This window comes from Anser brachyrhynchus, assembly GCF_964034855.1.
Source record: "Anser brachyrhynchus genome assembly, chromosome: 14".
Classification (NCBI taxonomy): domain Eukaryota; kingdom Metazoa; phylum Chordata; class Aves; order Anseriformes; family Anatidae; genus Anser; species Anser brachyrhynchus.
The window spans coordinates 16,307,357-16,327,443 of NC_137709.1; the positions used below are offsets into that span (position 1 = coordinate 16,307,357).

A 20,087-nucleotide genomic window follows, 5' to 3' on the forward strand; every position below is an offset into this window, starting at 1 on the left:
TAAAAGATTAAGACAACACATTAGCTATTTTTGAGGAGCATAAATGTTTCTGACCTAACCTGACTACACAGAAATCTTGTGAAAGAATTCTGGATCTCAGTTTTACATTGCTGGCTTTCATGGTAAATTGTAATTTTAAGGGACAAGTTACACCTTTACTAACAATAAAAAACAGATAGTTTACTAACCTGTCTAAATGCCTCCTTGCCACACGTGAAATGAAAGTTTTATGTGGTGTGATTGTAAATCATTTTCAGGTGTTTTGGCTCATGTCTCATTAGCTCAGCTTAACATTTGATAGCACAGACTTGATTTAACAGCAAAGAAGGAAAGTAAGAGATTTTCAGGATCTCTTCACTGAAAAATAATACTACAAAGAAGTGAACCAGAGATACACAAAGTGCAGAGTACAATGACTTGATATAAAAACTTTGGTAACTATCAAAACAATTCATTACAAATTTCTTCATTTTGGTGTTACCAGGAATTTTCCACCAAATGTTATACTGAATACTTTCATATTTTTTATATTTAAATTTTATTTTTTATGTTTTGTATTTTAAGTAAACAGATATATATGTAGGAATGTATCAAAAAGGAAAGCACAGAATAGATTCAAGCTCCCCTCTTCTGTGGTACATAAAATTAAACAATTTTAGTAGTTTTTAGTTCTACAGTTTCTGCTATATTATGCCCTACAATATGCATTTTTTTGAAGTCTTTAATGTCTTGATTTTCATTTCAACAGTTTTGCTTTCATTTCTGTTTCAAGAGAAAAAAAAAAACAGAATTAATCCATCAACAGAATGTTGACTGACATTTTATCGCAATGCTCTTTAGAAGCTTGTGTATGTTACTGAGTCTGTTATTTTCTCTCTTTCCCTATCTGTGGCCACCTTGGGATATTTGATCCTTACAATTACGAAGAGCACAGATGAGGATGACAACTGTTCCCCCAAGGAAGCTGAGCCATCATCCCTCTTTTTGATGTGAAACATCTAAAACTAATGTCACAAAAATAAGTTTCCAAGCTCTGTTTCTCCAATAATAATTTAAAAAAAAAAAGTTTGCTACCAATGCCCAAAGGAAAGAATTATTTAAATGTTGAGATACTTTTAGTGTCATCTGAAGGGAAGTCTCCATGGGTATTACCCTGCTCTGACACTCACAGGGAGTTAAGCCTAATTGCATTTAGGGTTATCTCTAGCAGCTACACTCAGAATCAAACATCCTCAAGAGGACTATTGTTCTAACTAATCTATTTATTAGGCTATTATTCAGATTCAGCACAGTCTTTTATAAAAAATCTCAAAGGGATAGTAAAGGATTTTGCAATCATCAGACGTATACTATGACCTACAATATCCACCCCTGTCAAGTTGGGGAAAAAAAATGCTTTTGTAAGTAAATCTTTAGATCATTAAGTTAATTTTATGCCCTATTATACACGGCACTTCACATCTGGAAGAAGTAAAACACCTGTGAATTTACTGTTTTGTTTCCTCTAAAACACAAATCCCCCATGTCCAGAGGTCCACTTGCTCCTACAGTAACTGACTCAAAGAAATCTGCTTTCCATACCTTGCTTTCAAAGAAGAATAATGGTTTTCAGCTCAGTGTATTTCATCTCAGTTCAAGTTCAAAATCAATGTTGACACAGCTAATTTTAAATAATTGCAAAACTTTTTGAAAAACAAGAAAACAAATACTGGAATGCCAAAATCGGTCTCCTGCAACATACACGATGCCTAGACGAGCCGCTTGTCTCCCACACAGCATTCACAATTTTCTCCTCCTCCCCTTAAACAACCCTCTGCAGAAACTACTCCTCTGTGTCCACCACTGGTTCGTTTCTAGCACCCACCTCACTCCCCTCACACCCCAACAGGCCTCCCCTGGCCAGGCTCACTGACGAGGCCTACTGCGAGCCTCCTTGCGGTGCCACGGCAGTGCTGACGAAGCCAGGCACTACCACCTCCCGCTTCCATCGCCTCCCTGTCTCTGTGCCATGCGACCGGCAGCACAGAGGTGCCTGTGCTTGCCAGGACCCCACAGTGGCACAGCCCCGGTCCCCCAGCACAGCACACACCTCACGTACAGCGTGAGGCTCAGTGCCCAACAGCGTGTTTTCAGCCAGGGCCCTGCTGGTTCTCTGCTCCTCTCTTGAGCTGCTGTAACGGTCAGGAGTAACTGTTCCTACCCAGAAACAAGCACTACTCCTCTCTCTTCTTCTTCCCCCCTCATTTATTCTCTTGTTAGGAGTTTTCCCCATCACACTCCTAGCATGATGGATGCTCCCAATGACGCACTATTTTCTCCCTTACTCGTCTAGTCAGGCATTCTGGAATTCCACTTTTTAACATTTCCCAACAGATATCACTAGAAGTTTGGCTTCCTAAACATACCATATGGTCTACCTTTAAGATAGCAACACATTATTTATGACATTTTAAATTTATAAAATTTTTAATGATAATTTTTTAAATTAATTACAAAGTCTTTTTTTTTTTTTTTTTTAATTTTATAAGGCTTCCTTTTCCCACCTGTAATACTTAAGTCTCTTTGTTGGCATTTGTCTTGAAAATTACTGTGGAACTCCAAATACGATCAGAGCCTGAGTGTCCTCCTATGTTCTGTTTGCATTGCCCCTCTTGCAAATAGCACAATCCAATTTTTATTGGTAATAAACAATAGAGAGCTGGTTTATTTTTTTTTTTTTATAAATAGCCCTTTGGAAGCATTAAAAAATTCTTACTAAAACCCTTGATTTTTTAAGGCTACCTCCCACCCTGCCCAGTAGTCCCACAGACGAATCGATCCAGTAGGGAACTGGCTCCATTTCCGTCACACCGACGTGGCTGCGATCCTTTGCCACTGTCCTTCATTTCCTGCCTAGCGAGCACTTGTAACAAGTGCAAGTTGCTGCCCTGTTAGTGCCTCAGTACACTTTCATTGCTATTTGCTCAACATTACTGATCTTTATGTGCTTCAAGGAAGAGGACAAAACCTGTAACAACTGACAAAACACACTCAGTACTGGGCAGGTTGAAACTCCACATTTTTCCCAAATAACCTTTTTCATTTTTGTTTATGCATCACATTCTTCCCCAATATTTGAGATCAAGCATACTGAACAGACAAAAAAGTATTGTACTCTTAACCTACATGCATACTATTTCTGGAGGCAAATAACGATTATGGAGAAATTAGAAGACAGTAATACAAAAACCATGCACAAAAGTATTACAATATGAATTGTTCCATAGAATATGAACTGGTCATGCAGTTTTTCATTTCTTATATAGTCTTGACAGAATTACCTGCTATTTCTCTATTATGTTCTATTACACATTTTATATTTGATATTGTTTGATCTTTTACAAGAGTTGTGTTGATTTTTCTCTCCTGTAAAGCATATCACCAAGCCAATTAAACCTGAAAAAGCTGTACGTGCATACTATACCACCTGCTCTCCAGCCAAAATCTTCTCACCCACAATATATTTTGCCTTTGCAAGTATACTCTTAAATACGTTAACAACAAAAAGTCACGCAAGAATGACAAACACTACAAAGGAAAATGGTCTAATATTGGTTCAAGTTTGTTTGAAAGCTTATTATAGTTCAGTGAATTCAACACCAAATATACCATAGGCTTCTACAAAAGGTAAGCTTACAAAATTGGAGTTAGAAGAATATTTGTTTCACATAGGTATTTATCATGTCCTAAATATTACTAAACATTGCCATTAACAAATCTACTATGCCAGGAGCTGGATTTTCCAAGTGCATTGTCTGTATCTCCTATACAGGATCAAATAAGCAATTAGCTACACAAGAAACAATTGCACAGGACTTAAAATGACAAATATTCATTTCCTATGGACTAACAAAAGCATTATGATGCTGTAGTACCCTTAGAATCACGAGGACATGCATAATTCAGATCAGCATTTAGAAAAACACATAGATATATTGATTTCTCTGTGTGGAAGTAAAGTGTGTCTACACTTAGGAACCTAAAGTATACCAAAACTAGAAGTTGAGTAAAATTAAATGGTTTCTTGTCTTATTTCCAAAGGGAATTAAATAAAGGCCTCTCAAGTCCAAACAAAGACATCTGCACGGGGGGGTTTCAATCAATTTCACAATACCACTTCAAAATCATGGCACAAAATCAGTGTTAATTTGGACTAATCTTCTCAAATGCCTCTGAACAGTTAAACAATACTGTCTAAATAAAAATAAAAATGAAAAAATCTGTAATTGTCTTTATTAAACATGGTCATTGACTTGCATCAAAAGAAAACCTTTGCAAGTGAAGCTTCACAGTTTTTCCTTCCTTATGCTGTTTCCTTCAGATTTTGTTTTACTTTATTTTAAAGTGAGGGTTGATTGAACACTGCCACTTCAGGCTGTTGGCAACAGGCTAGTATCTCCTTAAGGGTCAATGAGTCAACTATGAGTCAATATCCCCATAATTTATAAAACAATAAGCCACAGTTCTCACAAGAATAATTTATTAAAAACTAAGGAAAGTATCAAATAACAAGTAGAATTACTGTAAGGTTGCCTTCCCTTTCTTTAATACCTTTTCCATGCAACAATTTCTCCCAAGTAACATATCACTATTAGTTCCGCCTCTGTTCCAGTAAATATATTTTTAGACAAAGGACTTAATCCTGCAAAGACCGTTATCTAAATTATTAGGCTAATGGGGGAGGATTTAATTACTCAAGTATAAAACAGCTCTTGGTGAAAGTTTGTACAACTTGTTTTCAAATCCAGCTCTTTCAAAACAAAACAATCACTAAAAAAAAAAAGCCTTTATATAAATATGGTGACAATCTTCACATTAATCAAGCTTTACAACAAAAGAGGACAGGTACAAAGTTGAAATTTAAGAGGGGACTGTAGGTATTATGCTACAATCAATCAACAATTCAATTAAAGCACCTACTTCTGTTCCTCATCACATTTGGCAGCACACTAAAAATGCCGAAGTACAAACTGTACATAGGAGGCTTTAAAAGAATTAAATTTTGATATTGATATCCTGTACTTTTTCAGCTTGAAAGTGTACAGAAAGAACAAGTCAACCAAAATGCTACAGTAAAAATTATATGCCAAATACTACTTTTGTTACTTCATTTGTGAGTAAATGAAGAAAAACAAAGTTAGCTGCTCTTGATAATACTGCACTAGCTTTTAGCCCATGAGCTAATGTCAGCAGAATGGAGTACTGCGACATCCGTGAAATAACATCTTAAAGAATTCTTAAAACAATGGAAAGTAAGTTTTCCAGTAAAAGCATGCAGTTCTGATGGTGCTATATCATTATAACCACATGTTGTGTGTTGGATCCTCCCACCTCTCCTCCAAAACAAACAAACCAAACCAACAAAACATTCATTATGTCAAAAAAAACAGTACAAACCCAGTATGTGAGCAGAAGAGGTAAGAGGGACTAAAGAGTCACCATGTCAGTCCTCCTGACACGCTGGGCTTTTTTTTTTTTTTCCAATGATTTGAATATTGCATAAGCCCTTAAACATCTTGCATGCCTTGAACATGTCCATTGCTTATTCAAAATCAAGAAGCTTCCTAAAAATATAAAGAATCCTAAAAAGAACAAACAAAAGCAAGAACCAATACACCTGAGCTCTGAGGGAGGTGGTGACTGAGACCAGTGTTTTAGCAATAATGCCTTCCAAAACAAGAGCTTACTGAAATGGAAACTAACATATCACTCAGCACCTGACGTTCTCATTATATAGTTATGTTCTTTGTTAAGAATTACACTGTTTGTTTTTAAATTGTTAAGTCAAGTTAGTTGACTTGATGAGCCTCACCCACCTCTTTCTGCAGTGAATTCTATTATCAAAAAAAAAAAAAACAACAACAAAAAAACGAATTACAGTTTTCAAGTAATGTAGTTGGTAAATTCTAATTTATCACAATTCATGAAAGGAAAAGGAGACCAGCTCACCAGTCTACTGTATTACTTGTTTGGGAAAAATCACTAAAGAAAAGAATTTAACCTCAAATTTTATCAATTATCTCTTCAGCCTCTATAATGAGATCAGATAGCTCTGAAATGAATTTATTCTCAGGACCCTTTGACAAAAAACATAAGTACAACCTGTAGCAAGTGAGGTCAATGATCTTTTATCACATCTCTAGCCTAAGGAAGAGCCTAAAACTAGAGTAATGTAAATGTGTAATGATAATCCTTCGGTATATTCCCTGTAACTGCAGGAGTTTGTCTTTCAGATTTCCTAAATTCTTTATCCAACAGCCCTGGTTGTTTTTTTTCTCAGTTCACTCTTGGAACAAGTAAATTGCAAATTTTTAAATTGCATCTACAAAGTCCAGACACAAAGAGTCCAACAACTTGCCCGAACGTTATAAGTTCAGTTCATATCGGATCTGCATTTGCTACTTGAATGTTATGTTGCAGCTCCCATATGGGAAAAGAGCAGAAAACAATCATTCCTTATTGACATGCTCTATGTCACTCACCAATGCGAAGATTTCAAATGTTACCGATCACTGTTTTTTACACTAAAGACTATTAAACTATTAATTTGTCCCTAACAAGGAAGCTGTGCCATACTTTGGGTAACTCATGCCACCCACTCGTACCTTCTGCAGTTTTACTATGCCCTTCTTCCTACAGAGGGGGAAGAATTGAACATATTCATTCGAGGTACAGACAGCCCCCATCTTTATACAACGGCAGTAATGACGTTTTCTGTTTTGTTCTTTGAACTTTGTTCGTAAACTTTATACTAGCTTCTTTTGTTTGTTGTAAGAAACATTACTGTAATATTGAATGGATGTCCTTTCTTAAGATTGTTTGCTCCAGCATTAACACAGCTTGCCTGAATAACAGACAATTCAGGGTCCATCGCATTTCCTCATCAATTATGAATTTCACCTGCTGTTTCCTCTCCCAGTCACTCAGTATCATGAGATTCTTCCTGAAATGTTTTCCTGTCTGTCTTTGTCTTCACTACCCTGGATAACCCCTGGCATATAGAAAACTGTCAGCGTGCTCCACATCTTTTTTCTCCAGCTCATTTTTAAAAAAACAACAAAAAAAATGCAGTTTGTTGCATGGATGGAAAAACAAAGTGCAGCGGGAGACTGCAGCACACTTATAAAAACAGACCAGTTCAGCTCTTCTGTGCACCAACTTCTGTTTACCTTACACATCACGATAGATGCCTCCCTCTGCATACAACATATGCTGGTGGTAGATATACTCATCCATTTCGAGAAAGACAGAATCTAGCCTTAAGGACTCTGCCCAGTTTCTACAAACCGAGCAGTTTATATAAGAGGCAGAAGAACTGCCTGGGTAAGACAGACATACATAAACACAGTACAAGCTCATGCTGTGCACTGTTAGAAAGCATTAAGACAGAATGACTCAAAAGGGATAACATTTTAGAGTAAATAAACATAGAAAATACTTTCTGCATGTACCAGGAGGGTATTTATGATGTGAAAAAGACTGCAATACATTCTATTTAAACTACAAATACTGATTCATGTGGTGGGTGACCTAGTTTCCTTTTCATTTTCAGTATATTTTTAGTTATTCCCACTTGATTTATGTTTTCATTAAAACCTCAGGAATATGTCCTTTTGAAGTCCGATAGAGATGGAACAGACATAGGCTGCTTTGTAAAGAATACATAGGCAGTTTTGCCCAGTGTTCTTTCTCTCAAAGTCATAGCTTGAATAGAAGCTTAGCTGAAGAGCAAATAAGCATCATTTGTTTTCCTCTATCTCATCTTTCCTTCACAGGAGTTTAAATGCAAATGTGAGATAGCATGAACACCAACAAATGCATCGGATGGTACTGCAGTCTAATGACTGCAATCTACACAGCAAAAGAGGTTACTGTGCTCTCCTGCTCGCTGCTACAGCACTCTGCAGTTGGGAACACCAGCAGTGTTGTGTAGGTCTTACCTTTGCAACTGAATGTATACACATGTACTTAGAAAATCACCCCAACACTTACACAGAATCAGTGTCATGAATTTCCATAACCTTGTGGAACAACAAACAGCATTTTATGTAGACAATTAAAGAGATGATATTGATTTGGAACAGAAAAGACAACCCATTTAGGAATAGAGCCCTCTGAGTGCCTCCATTTGTGCAGAAGATGCATTAGAAGGGTTGGTTTCACTCTTGGAGAATTCTGAGTTTCATTTGCAGAAATGAGCAACTTCAAATTGTTCTCAGACCAGAAAGACAAGTCATTGAAATGCAGTCCACTGCTGTACTTTTATTTATTTTTTTAGTATTAAACTGGACGACAAAACTTAAAAATTTACGTATGCGTTCTAAAAGTTCAGAACAATTAGTAGCTGTTTGTTTTTTAACCCCTTCTCTACCACTGCATTAAATTACATTATATTTTGTACAATAAATGTGCACAAAATACTGCATAATGTCCTAGCTTCAAATGAAGGCTCAATTACAGTAATGATCTTGATAATTACATTAGGACAGCCTAGGCTTCCCCACAGTTCTCTGTTTTTCAAATTTAAAAGAAGTTATGTGCATGTTGACAGCTCTGGGTGCTCATAGGGCTGTTCCTACTTTATCCTGTCTTCACGTGCTCCATGAAATCAGTTTTAAGCTGCAGTTTTCAAGTATTTTGTCAATCACAGTTTATCAAATGCATTCTGCTAAGGCAGCTGTCAAGACAAGACTCAGCAATGACAAGCTGTCTTAGCTCCTGTTCTTTCTATCCTTAAGTCACCAACTCTTATTTTTATCTCTGAGGAGGAGAAATACTCTGATCAGCAAAGGCTCTACCTGTTCACTAAGCAGGCAGTTGAGTTGCTGTGTTGGCAAGGCTTCTGATCAACAGAACTAGGAGTATCAATAAATTCTCAGCAGGCCATTTATGCCTACTTTTTCCTTATCATAAGTGCTATTCTGAAAATACTACTGGCACTCTGCACATAGAAGTGATTGAGTAAAAAGATACAGTGCAGGCTGTCAATTTATCCTGGAATAGCCTCTAGTGGATAGATAAAAGCCATCTAAACCATAGCAGAAGACAGTGCTATTACACAGAACTGTCAAATTCCCCACAAAACATTCCCAACAAAACTCTGGCCTCTGTTACACATGCACACCCCAAACGATGACATTACTATTGGGGTACATAGTGAAAGATCGGTACATACTAAAACCTTTTCTTATAAATCTTGGCATTAAGAACTTCAAAGCAGCTTACCCTCTATAAACACTGTAAATGATAGTTGTGAAATATCATTTCACGTGGCCATAATTGGAATTATGCCAAATTTACCTTTTAGCATTAATTGCGTTATCGACTATACCACCCAAAAGAACGCTCACTTACAATGACAAGTCATGACAGGATTGATAAAGAAGTATAAATCTACCCATTTACTTTTTCACAGTTATTATCATGGAAATGCCACACGACAGTACACAGACAGCCTATCTCCAAATATTTTAGTTGATCAAAAAGAGTGCTATTTGATCCTATATGTGGCTTGCTACAGGACAGGAGACCTGAAAAGCAGCTCCAGTGTTCATCTGAATCAACTTCTGCTTTAAAGGGACCAGAATGAAGAAAATTCTAGTCTAGGTTACACAGGAAGCAAGAAAACAAGCAAGTGGTCACCTGAATTTTAGAAGTGCAGAATACTTTCTGTACCAGTTGAGGTTAACAGAAAACACTTGAAAACAGACCTTAAATGAACTTATGACAAAGTTTTCAACTGTTATTCATCATATTTTTGCCATATGAAAAGGAACAAAGTGGAGAAAAATCCTTAGGATACAAACAGGAGGCATCAGGCTACCTTCAAACACTGTCTCCTTGCCAACCCTAGCAGGAGAGAAGGTTAGAAAGCGAACTAGAGGCAACAGCAAAGGTGCAGGAAAAGTCAGAGAGAGGATCACAGCATACAAACATATCGATAAGCACCTGGGAATAGCTGGCCTCATGTTGTTTCATAACACTGTAGGCTGCTTTTCTGACAGACAAAACTGAAATAAGAAGTACACAAAGGACTGCTGCATCTTAGCAACACTTCCCAGCACCCTCTTAAGGCAGCTTTTTTCCTGTTAGGATCCTTAAGGTCCCAGGTAAAGGAAACCATAAAGAGAGAATTCTAAGTTTCATTTATGCCCTATATCCTCAACCAGCTTGTAAAAAAATATTACTTGAGAAACAGCATGTGGACATGAGCTTTTTGCTATTTTCAAAGGCAAATGCAGGCACTTCACTGGGCCATGTCATTGCATTAACAATTTGAAACTTGTGAACTCAATGCAGACGATGCTCAGAGTTCATAATGCAACAGGTTATTCCCAGAAGTTTCAAATCTAGGGGAAACTGATGGTGGCTGGCCTTACTGAAAGATTTGGATGATCGCTGCAATCAAATAGGACCAACCCTTGTACGTCTGATTGACTCCAAGAAACTATTATTATTTCAGTTTGACTGACTAGGAGGGTTTGTAGAATATAAAGACCATCAAAATAAAAGCAACAACAAAAAAACAAGTACACGTAAATGAAAATTTTGCATTTTTCAGCTTTATAGGAAAGAACCAGATGCTAAGTAGTTTTCTCTTTTATTAGCTTAGCAATAACATTCTCCCCTTTGTGTACTTTTGTTGTTGGTGGTGGTGGTTTGTTTTTAGTACACAAAAGTGTTTTTCACTAGAATAAGCTGCTAAATATCTGTTATAGGCAGAAAGACATATATTCGACCAGCTATTTCATGGAACTGTCTCTTCTTCTACCACTGGGAGTACTATCTATTCTAAATGAGTAGACACAGAACATAGTTCTCAGTCCTTGGTCTTTGCAGAAATTTAGCATTGCCTTTATGAAATCTGGCATCATATTGTAAAAATTCTTAGCACAGTTTTTGATATTGTTTTATTTAGTACATTACAGATTCACAAGTCTATTTTCAACATGCCTTGTTTTGAATACTCAGCCAAAGTTACTTCATTCTTTTTTCATCAGTTTTTGTCTAACATACCCATTTAGAAAATAAAATTGTGAACGCAATCCAAATTCATTATCTTATCAGTGTCCATATCATGCCAATTTATAGGAGATGGCAAGCTTGGTAGGATATCAGGAGATGCACAATTAGACATTATTAATCCAGAAGAAAATCTATTCCCAGGGAGTTAATGGTAAAGGGGAAAATTATAAAGATAACAAACACTGACCTAAAAGACACCGAATAATATGTAGTTGCTCTTTCTGATAACAATACTTGCAAAGATTACAATGACTGACAAAGAACTCTGCTGAATTTTCTTACCATGTTTCTGACAGCACAAAAATACAACTACAGTCAAATCACTGAGAGCATAGAAGAAATCCAACATCATATTTGACTTAAATTCTCATTTTTAGGACACTTATATTAGCTCTAGGTTGGATAGCGGAGGGAATAGTTAAGAAAAAAGTCAGAATGTTACTCCCATTGTAGAGTCTGCTGCAAAGGCTTTGGGGGCTTAGTGACAGCCAGGATAGTTAAACTGAATAAGCCATAAGAGTATTTTTTGTCTCTGAAATTGTTTTGTTTTGTTTTCATTTTTTGATTTTAAATCAGATAGAGCTCATCCAAACCAGAGAACCTATTTCTTATAAAACCAAACATTCTTATGAATTTGTTTAAGATTCAAACAATTTCCTTAGAGCATACAGTTACTTTTAGAAATGAGAAACTGAGGCACACTGCTCATCCCCACGACATAAGACAGCTTAATGCATCTAAATCTAGCCTTAGAAGGGGTACTTCTAAACTCGATAGTCTGCTAAAAAGGTTGTATAAGAAAGCTAAACGCAATATTGAGGTACACAAGGTAGAGTGTGGAGAAAGTAGTAAGGCCCAATACTCCACAAAAGAACTTTTGCCTCTATGGTAGCTTAGGTAGGCACTAAACAAATGAAGTCCCAATGTTTGAAACCACTGCGCACTCAGAGCTACGCCAGTGGGAACAAAAACGCTGACTGTTAAGAAGTCATCCCAGTGATGGTGTGAATGTCTGCCATAAGCTCGGCTAGTCACTGAAAATGCAAAGATTTCACCCTTCTACCAGTCATGTGTCACTGAAACTTTGGTATCATTGTGAGACTCCTGAAAGTAAGCAGTGTAGGTTCCATAGCTAACTCGGTATTGTGGCTACTACAGCTGCCATTCGGGACACCAACAAAAGAGGGAAAGAGCAAGAGAAGCATTTTGTGATAACTCCTAAGCTATAACCCTTTCCCTCCCAACAATCTTCCCTTATAACATATGTAATATTCCTTAAAAGAAAACAACAAATTGGATATATGGTCTGAGATAAGATGAAATTCAATAAAAACAAATCCTAGATTAGAAAGCAGGGCAGAAAAGATCTAATGCACAGTTACGTTAAGGAAAGTAATGTCAGGCATGTGTACTTACGGAACAGATAAAGGCATAAAGGTAAAACCACAAATTAAACATTAAGTAACACTGCAAAGAAAGTAGTGTTGGAAGTATTAGCAAATGCTTGTGTGGAACACACCAAGAATAAAAAGGTTTCAGCTGAAGAATAAATATATATATCAAATTTGAAGTATGGCAGTGCAGATAATTTGAAAGATCCAGAAGAAAGTGACATGAACATTAAAATGTTTAGATTTTATTAAGGTGTCTGGAGAAGCTGACTAAATTAGAAAAAAAACGTTGTTTTACTGATTAATCACTCAGCACATCCATGAACAGTAGAAGAAATAATAAATGACTAATTTTTTGCAAGACAGATTGGTATTGAATGATCCAAAATATTTTCTAACAAGACAACTATTAACAAGTGAAACAGACTATCAAGAAATTTGTAGTATGTGTCACCAAACACTTCCAAGAATAGGTCAGAGAAATATCCAAAGGATGGCACCCTTGGGTGGAGGAGGATCAGTCTCAAAATAAATAAAATAATTTAGCACAAATATATCCATTGATGCCATAAGGTGTAAACAGAAACCTAAATCCCAAGTTTTTCTACTTACTAAGCATGTTCTTGCTCAGCTTAGTGACTCTTGAAACCTTCTGATCACCAAACTTTTCTTTGTCCACCGCACAAGGAATTTAGCACTTCACTCATGGTTGCAAATCCTACTCCATAAACAAGCAATAAACAGCACTCAGCACAGAAAGTGCACACGAGCTGTTGTAGATCTGAGCCAGCATGTCTCTTCCAACTCTGTTTCTAGGACTGTATGTAAATAATATAGTTTTGTTTGTTTGTTTTTAAGTGCAACAGTTTAATTCTTTAGACGTGACAGTGGCTGACAGAAGTTCAGCAAATCCTTCAAAGCCACAATAACTTTCCCTGTTCTCCTTTTTCACACCATATATGAATCAAATTTACCAAATGAATTTATATGTTCATGCAAAAACCGTACCTCAGGTTTATAGCTAGTTTTCCTCATAGTAAATTTCGAAAAAAAGAAACTACATTGTTGTTATACTGCCTGTCCATACTCCATGCTGGCATACAATAAAGCAATCAACTCAAAACCTGCAGAAGTTGGAGTAAGAGTTAGTGTACCTGAAAAGGCACCTAAGTAGGTGAGAGAACAAATACATGCCATAACTGGTTACAGTTCTTTAGATTTTAACTAGTCTTTCACAACTGGAAGTCGTTTTTTTTTTTTGGCTCAGCTGCTTTAGCATTAGTCTGCTAGCACTTCACCACAAACATTTGCAACTATTTAAGCTTCCACACATCAAATCCTCTCCTCCAGTAACAAGACAGACCCTAAATAATCATCTGGTATATAGAGACCATTAGGAAAATAGCTCCTCTAACACCTCCACTTCACAAAAGATACGAGGTGAAACAGCAGTGTCTAGCTGAAACAGCCTTTTCAGAAACAAGAATACCAAAGCTTATCTTTGTGACCTTTCCTTTTACAAGCTGACACTGACAAAACCCTTTTAAGCTTTACATACTGGTCAACTATTTGACCGGTCAACTATGGTTTACTATTGTAAAGAAAACAATAATTATGGGTTTTGTTTACCTAATTGAGAGACTTAAACCATGCCCTAACTCCAGACAAGGACAGCCAACACCTGAAAGCAGCCACGTCCTCCGCAGGCAGTGGGAGAAAAAGGCACAGCGGAGCCGTGTTGGGAGGGAGATCTGTCTGCCCCGCTGAAACGGGTGAGCTCATGACACAGCAGCCTTCCTCTAGCAAGCCTTCAAAGGTATCTACCACTCTCTACAAACTCTATAAGGAAATCAAGTGCTTCAGCTACAAAATTAGCACTCTCTTCTCATCACCGGAATCCTGTGTAAAAACAACCTTGCTGAAAAATGTTCTGGACTGACTGGATAACTTAAATTGACACAACAAAGAGAGCAAATATCACATTTAAATGCTACTAAACATGAGCAACCCTTGGGTGCACAAAGGCAAGAGCTGCTCAACCCAGGCGACGAGTCTCTAGGAGAACTGCGGGCCTACATCTCCTCTATGCCCACACATTCTAGAGCCAGCTTCCACTGGTTTTCACCAAATTTCTCTTGATTTGATCCTGGATTCTGCACATCCAAGGAAGGCCACTCATTGCACACAGACTCAAGTCAGACTCCACAACACATCACCAATTTAGAGTAGGGAGTGCGTAAGGGGCCACAACATCTGAAATTCATACCCTCAAATCCTATCTCCTTAGTCATTAAATGGAGAAATGGAACCTTCTTAGTAATGAAATAGCACATTGACATTTTGAGCAAGTAATTGTGACAACTTATACACTGGATTTGCCATACACCCCATCGCAGAGAGAACACAACTACAATTCTAGCATATGAATAATAGCAACTAATAGTAATGGAACATTTGTGAGCTAGAGTACATGTGTTTAGGTACAGATCCAATGCAATAATATATATTATTGTATCACATCTATTTCTTTAGACAAATTATTTAGACTACCTAATTTTATTTTTGCGGATGTCATCGCGGAACCTCTCTCAATTATTTTTCAACGATCCTGGGAATTTGGAGAGGTCCCGGTAGACTGGAAGCTGGCAAATGTTGTGCCGATTTACAAGAAGGGTCAGAAAGAAGACCCTAGCAATTACAGGCCTGTCAGTCTCACGTCAGTGCCTGGTAAAATCATGGAGAAGATGGTTCTCGAACTTATTGAGGCTCACCTGGGGGACAAAGCAGTCATTGGTCCCAGCCAGCATGGGTTTGTGAAGGGCAGGTCCTGCCTAACTAACCTGATTTCCTTTTATGATAAGATCACCCGTATGATGGACCAAGGGAAACCAGCTGATGTGATTTTTTTGGACTTCAGCAAGGCTTTTGACACGGTTTCCCATAGGATCCTACTGGACAAAATGTCCACCATACAGCTAAATAAAAACATCATACGATGGGTGAGCAACTGGCTAACGGGCAGGGCCCAAAGGGTTATGGTAAATGGGGCTGCGTCAGGCTGGCGGGCGGTCACCAGTGGGGTCCCTCAAGGCTCCATTTTAGGGCCGGTACTTTTCAATATTTTTATAAACGATCTGGATGTAGGAATAGAAGGTATTTTGAGCAAGTTTGCTGATGACACCAAACTTGGAGGAGTTGTGGACTCGAATGAGGGTGGAAAGGCCTTGCAGAGGGATCTGGATAGGTTGGAGAGCTGGGCAATCACCAACCGCATGAAGTTCAATAAGAGCAAGTGCCGGGTCCTGCACCTGGGACGGGGAAACCCTGGCTGCACGTACAGACTGGGCGATGAGACGCTGGAGAGCAGCCTAGAAGAGAGGGATCTGGGGGTCGTGGTAGACAGCAAGTTGAATATGAGCCAGCAGTGTGCCCTGGCGGCCAGGAGGGCCAACTGTGTCCTGGGGTGCATCAAGCACGGCATCGCTAGTAGGTCAAGGGAGGTGATTGTCCCGCTCTACTCTGCGCTGGTGCGGCCTCACCTCGAGTACTGTGTGCAGTTCTGGGCACCACAGTATAAAAAGGACATGAAACTGTTGGAGAGTGTACAGAGGAGGGCTACGAAGATGGTGAAAGGCCTGGAGGGGAAGACGTACGAGGAACGGCTGAGGTCACTGGGCCTGTTCAGCCTGGAGAAGAGGAGGCTGAGGGGAGACCTCATCACAGTCTACAACTTCCTCGTAAGGGGGTGTCGAGAGGCAGGAGACCTTTTCTCCATTAACACCAGTGACAGGACCCGCGGGAACGGGGTTAAGCTGAGGCAGGGGAAATTTAGGCTCGACATCAGGAGGGGGTTCTTCACAGAGAGGGTGGTTGCACACTGGAACAGGCTCCCCAGGGAAGTGGTCACTGCACCGAGCCTGTCTGAATTTAAGAAGAGATTGGACTGTGCACTTAGGCACATGGTCTGAACTTTTGGGTAGACCTGTGCGGTATCAAGAGTTGGACTTGATGATCCTTAAGGGTCCCTTCCAACTCAGGATATTCTATGATTCTATGATTCTATTTGAAGACAAAAATTTTAGTATAATTTTTGAAAACTTAAATTGTGTATATTCGCAGACCATCTATGATGTTCCAAGAGTCTATACCTATCAATGCAAGATTAACAGATATAAGTTGGAAATTCAGGACAGCACCTACCTTGCATGCAGTAAATACAGTATGTAAATATTGCTGCAGTCTCCCTTACATGAAATTATGACATAGAGGAAAATCATATCAACAGAACTGTGAGATACTGACTTAATTTACCTTGAAATATTAGAAGCTGTGAATTTTCTGCTTGTTTCCAGCTTTCTAAGAATCATCTTAACAGTAAATATGCTAATATAACTGCACCAGTTCACCAAATGCATTTCTATACTACAATCTTCTTCACAGAACTTTGTGGTTAATAGCCACCACATATACTATGTTTATTCATTTTAAATTTTTAATTATCTTTGCTTTAAAAAGGGGGAGGGAGGGTAGAAGAAGAAAGAGTGTTTTGTCATTCAATGTCAGTGAGTCTACCAACGATGCAAGTGGGGAATGGTAAAATAGGGATGCTATAAATTAGTATTTTCATTTTTGTTTGGTTCATCTAGAACAGGTAGATATATCAAAAACAGGGTGATTAAAAGGATACTTAGGAATGGTTATTCAGAGGTACCTAGCAGAGATGCATAATCAAAATGGATTACAACTGTCCTACAGCAGAAGCATTTTTCCTTTTTACAATCACCTTTAAAATCTAACTAGCCTGAAGATTCTGCTGAACTCCAAGAACTAAAGCTAAAGATGATTCTAATGTTACAGTGAATCTGCTCATTTCTGGTCCTTCCTTTTAATCATCACACAATTATAATCTACAACCTTTCTTGCCTCCCCACCATGCAATTCTAATTTGTGCCAACTGCATCCACAAAGCAGAGGATGAAAGGGAACTGTATCTATAGCTATGGCAGCATACCTTTCACTTACAGTGCCATACTTTAGTATTTGAAGACAAAATCAGTTGTTTTTCTACATTAGAATTATTCATCTCTCACATCTCCACAGTACTACCTTAGAATCGAGTTGTAAAACAAAATAAATCATTCTATTATCATACCATTAAACTTACTGAGAATTTTTCATATCCTATTATTTCTCTGTAATTCTCCCGTATAGGCCCAACCCCCCAACATTTATACTTCTCCCCTCCTCTCCTTTTTTTGTGTGTGTGTTAGACCATCAACGTCCTCGATTAAATGTAGATATTGACTCTCAAAACAGCTGCTAAGGGTCATGCCAGTGGGAAATTACAAGTTATCAACTCCCTAACTATGCTCAAGGTCTATAGGAATTCTAATTCTCCAGCAAGCTAATACTTAATTTATTTTGCTTTGCTTATTTTACAACCAGAGATTTTTCCACTCATGAGAACACCTTCTTCTTTAATGATATCAATACCATCTAATAATCTATGTGATGTTCACTCTTCCATACGTCTAATGTTTAATCGCTTTAGCATGGCTCTGACCTTACTATTTTGGGGAAAAGAAATGCAGCAAGAAAGGACAAACTGAGGTGATCGGGTAAATGAGTTTCCCAAATCATTAACACCATGAAGTGCAAAGATTCAGTGTGTTACTTCAGCTTCATAGGATATAATTACATGTTTTGATTAGCAGATCTATTTTCCCAGCCTCAGGTGTCAACAAGGGTTCAAGTGTATAACATGTATAAATGGGTGCTAATTTTACTAGTCATGAAAATGTGTTTCACTAATTACATTTATATCCTCTTAGCCAATTTTCATTCGATATTGCTTCTCTGTAGTACATCTTCCTGTTTATTTCCTTACAATGACATTTGAGCTCTTCAGAATGACACTGACTCTCAAATTCAGAAGGCATGACAAGTTACTTCCCCACTGAACATCTGTCATAGCCATGAAAAAGTAACAAGATTAACAGAAGTCTACATAATTTTGTGGTCATTTTCGTACCACTGTGAATTGTATCCCATTTAGAACATTATTGTCTGGGATTAAAATCTTATGGCAAGAGCGGTGCTCTTCTTTCACCCATGTCGTTCTTTCTGGGAGTATAAATTTCTGATTGTTGGTGCTAAAATATAAGGGAACGAGCATGTTTCAAGAGAGTGCTGTTCTCTGCCTTGCAGTTTCCTGACCAAGACCCTCATATCCCCCTAACAGAAATGAGACAAGGATCGACAAATGAAAGAATCTCTTTCCAGACAATTAGCCATGCACTAACAAAATCACTATGGAAAATATTTAAGGCTCTGGCTAGGAACATGGGATAAAACTATTAACCACAAACTGCTGGAAACTGGAATGCTTAAGTGAGAACATGCTTCTACAAGTCTGACTGTGAAACAAAGACTCAAAAGTTTCTAACTGTGATATTGTCGTCTGTGCATTATCTCTTGGAGTACTTTCAGAAAGTAGTGTGGTGCATGAATGGCACATAGACCAGATTGCTCTCTCTTCCTTGTGCCAGTGGCGTTACTCAGTGCTATGAAGCAAATCCATTGATTGGTATGAAATGAGTCCGCTACCTCTTCTGCTGCTTAATGCCTCTCAGGGTGCGGGAAAAATCATCATGATGCTGAGTTGTTACTACCTACAGGTACATACAGCAGCACAGGGAAAAAAACACCATTATACTGAAATCTGACTCTCTAGATGTCTTTGCTGTACATTTAAATATTAAGAATACCTTTAAAAAAAGTTATGAAAAGTTAATTTTTAGTATGAGATAAGCCTTCTCAAACTAGTGCTACGATCTCTTACCTACCTCCTTCAATAACTATTGAAGTATTAAGCCATAATTCACTAGAGAACATTAGCCAATTTTAGCAAACTGCTGAAGACCTTAGCAGTTGGGTCCTCTACCTTACCACATGGCCTCATGTGGTGTTTCTGGCCAGGCTGAGGAAAAACTTCAGAGCATGTAAGAAAGCAGAACAGAAAATTGTATGAATGCTTAGGAGAAAATATCTGTTTAATCTATTCAAGCTCTGCTCTTGCCACTAACACTTCAAGACCCATAGTATTGTAAAAGAATAACTTGAAACAAGGGAAAAATCACATAAAAATTGCTACCACATTCAGACTGTGTTAAGATATTGTATAGGGATTGGATTAATAAATTTGCACATGGATGATATGGCTATATCACTTACCCCCAAGTGACATACTTTTAAAACAATACTAAGTATTTAATGCAAAAACTTTCACAGTGAATGGTGCCAAAAAGTATTATAGGTGGCTTATATGTTTCTCTTGTAAATATTGTAAAAGATTATTTAGAGGGTATAACACTACATATTCTTCTGATAAGACCTGATGACAATTTATGGTTCTTCAGTACATAATAAAAATAAATAAATCTCAAAGCAGAACTGGCACTCAATAAGAACATGAGCACTGTTGAGATTATCTTAAAGAACAGGGTCCCAGTAGTCTTACAAAAAAGGTAAAAATAAATAAAAGACATCAAGACTTTCAACTTGTAATAGATGCAGTATGACAGATAACTGATTCACGCAACATCTCACTGAAGCAGCATACAAAGCTTATTG

The 20,087-nt window shown here is 37.9% G+C and overlaps 1 protein-coding gene across 47 annotated transcripts in view; it reads right to left on the reverse strand.

Moving 5' to 3' along the window:
- Window positions 1-20,087, reverse strand: part of TENM2 (teneurin transmembrane protein 2) — a 1,469,731-nt gene that overhangs the window by 296,582 nt on the left and 1,153,062 nt on the right. The window contains exon 1 of one of the 47 annotated variants that reach the window (XM_080555552.1): window positions 189-5,564. The exons of the other annotated variants lie outside the window; for them this stretch is intronic. The gene's annotated coding sequence lies outside the window, so the exon portion shown is untranslated. Of the gene's footprint in view, window positions 1-188; window positions 5,565-20,087 lie in introns of those variants that run through there. 47 annotated transcript variants of the gene reach the window in all.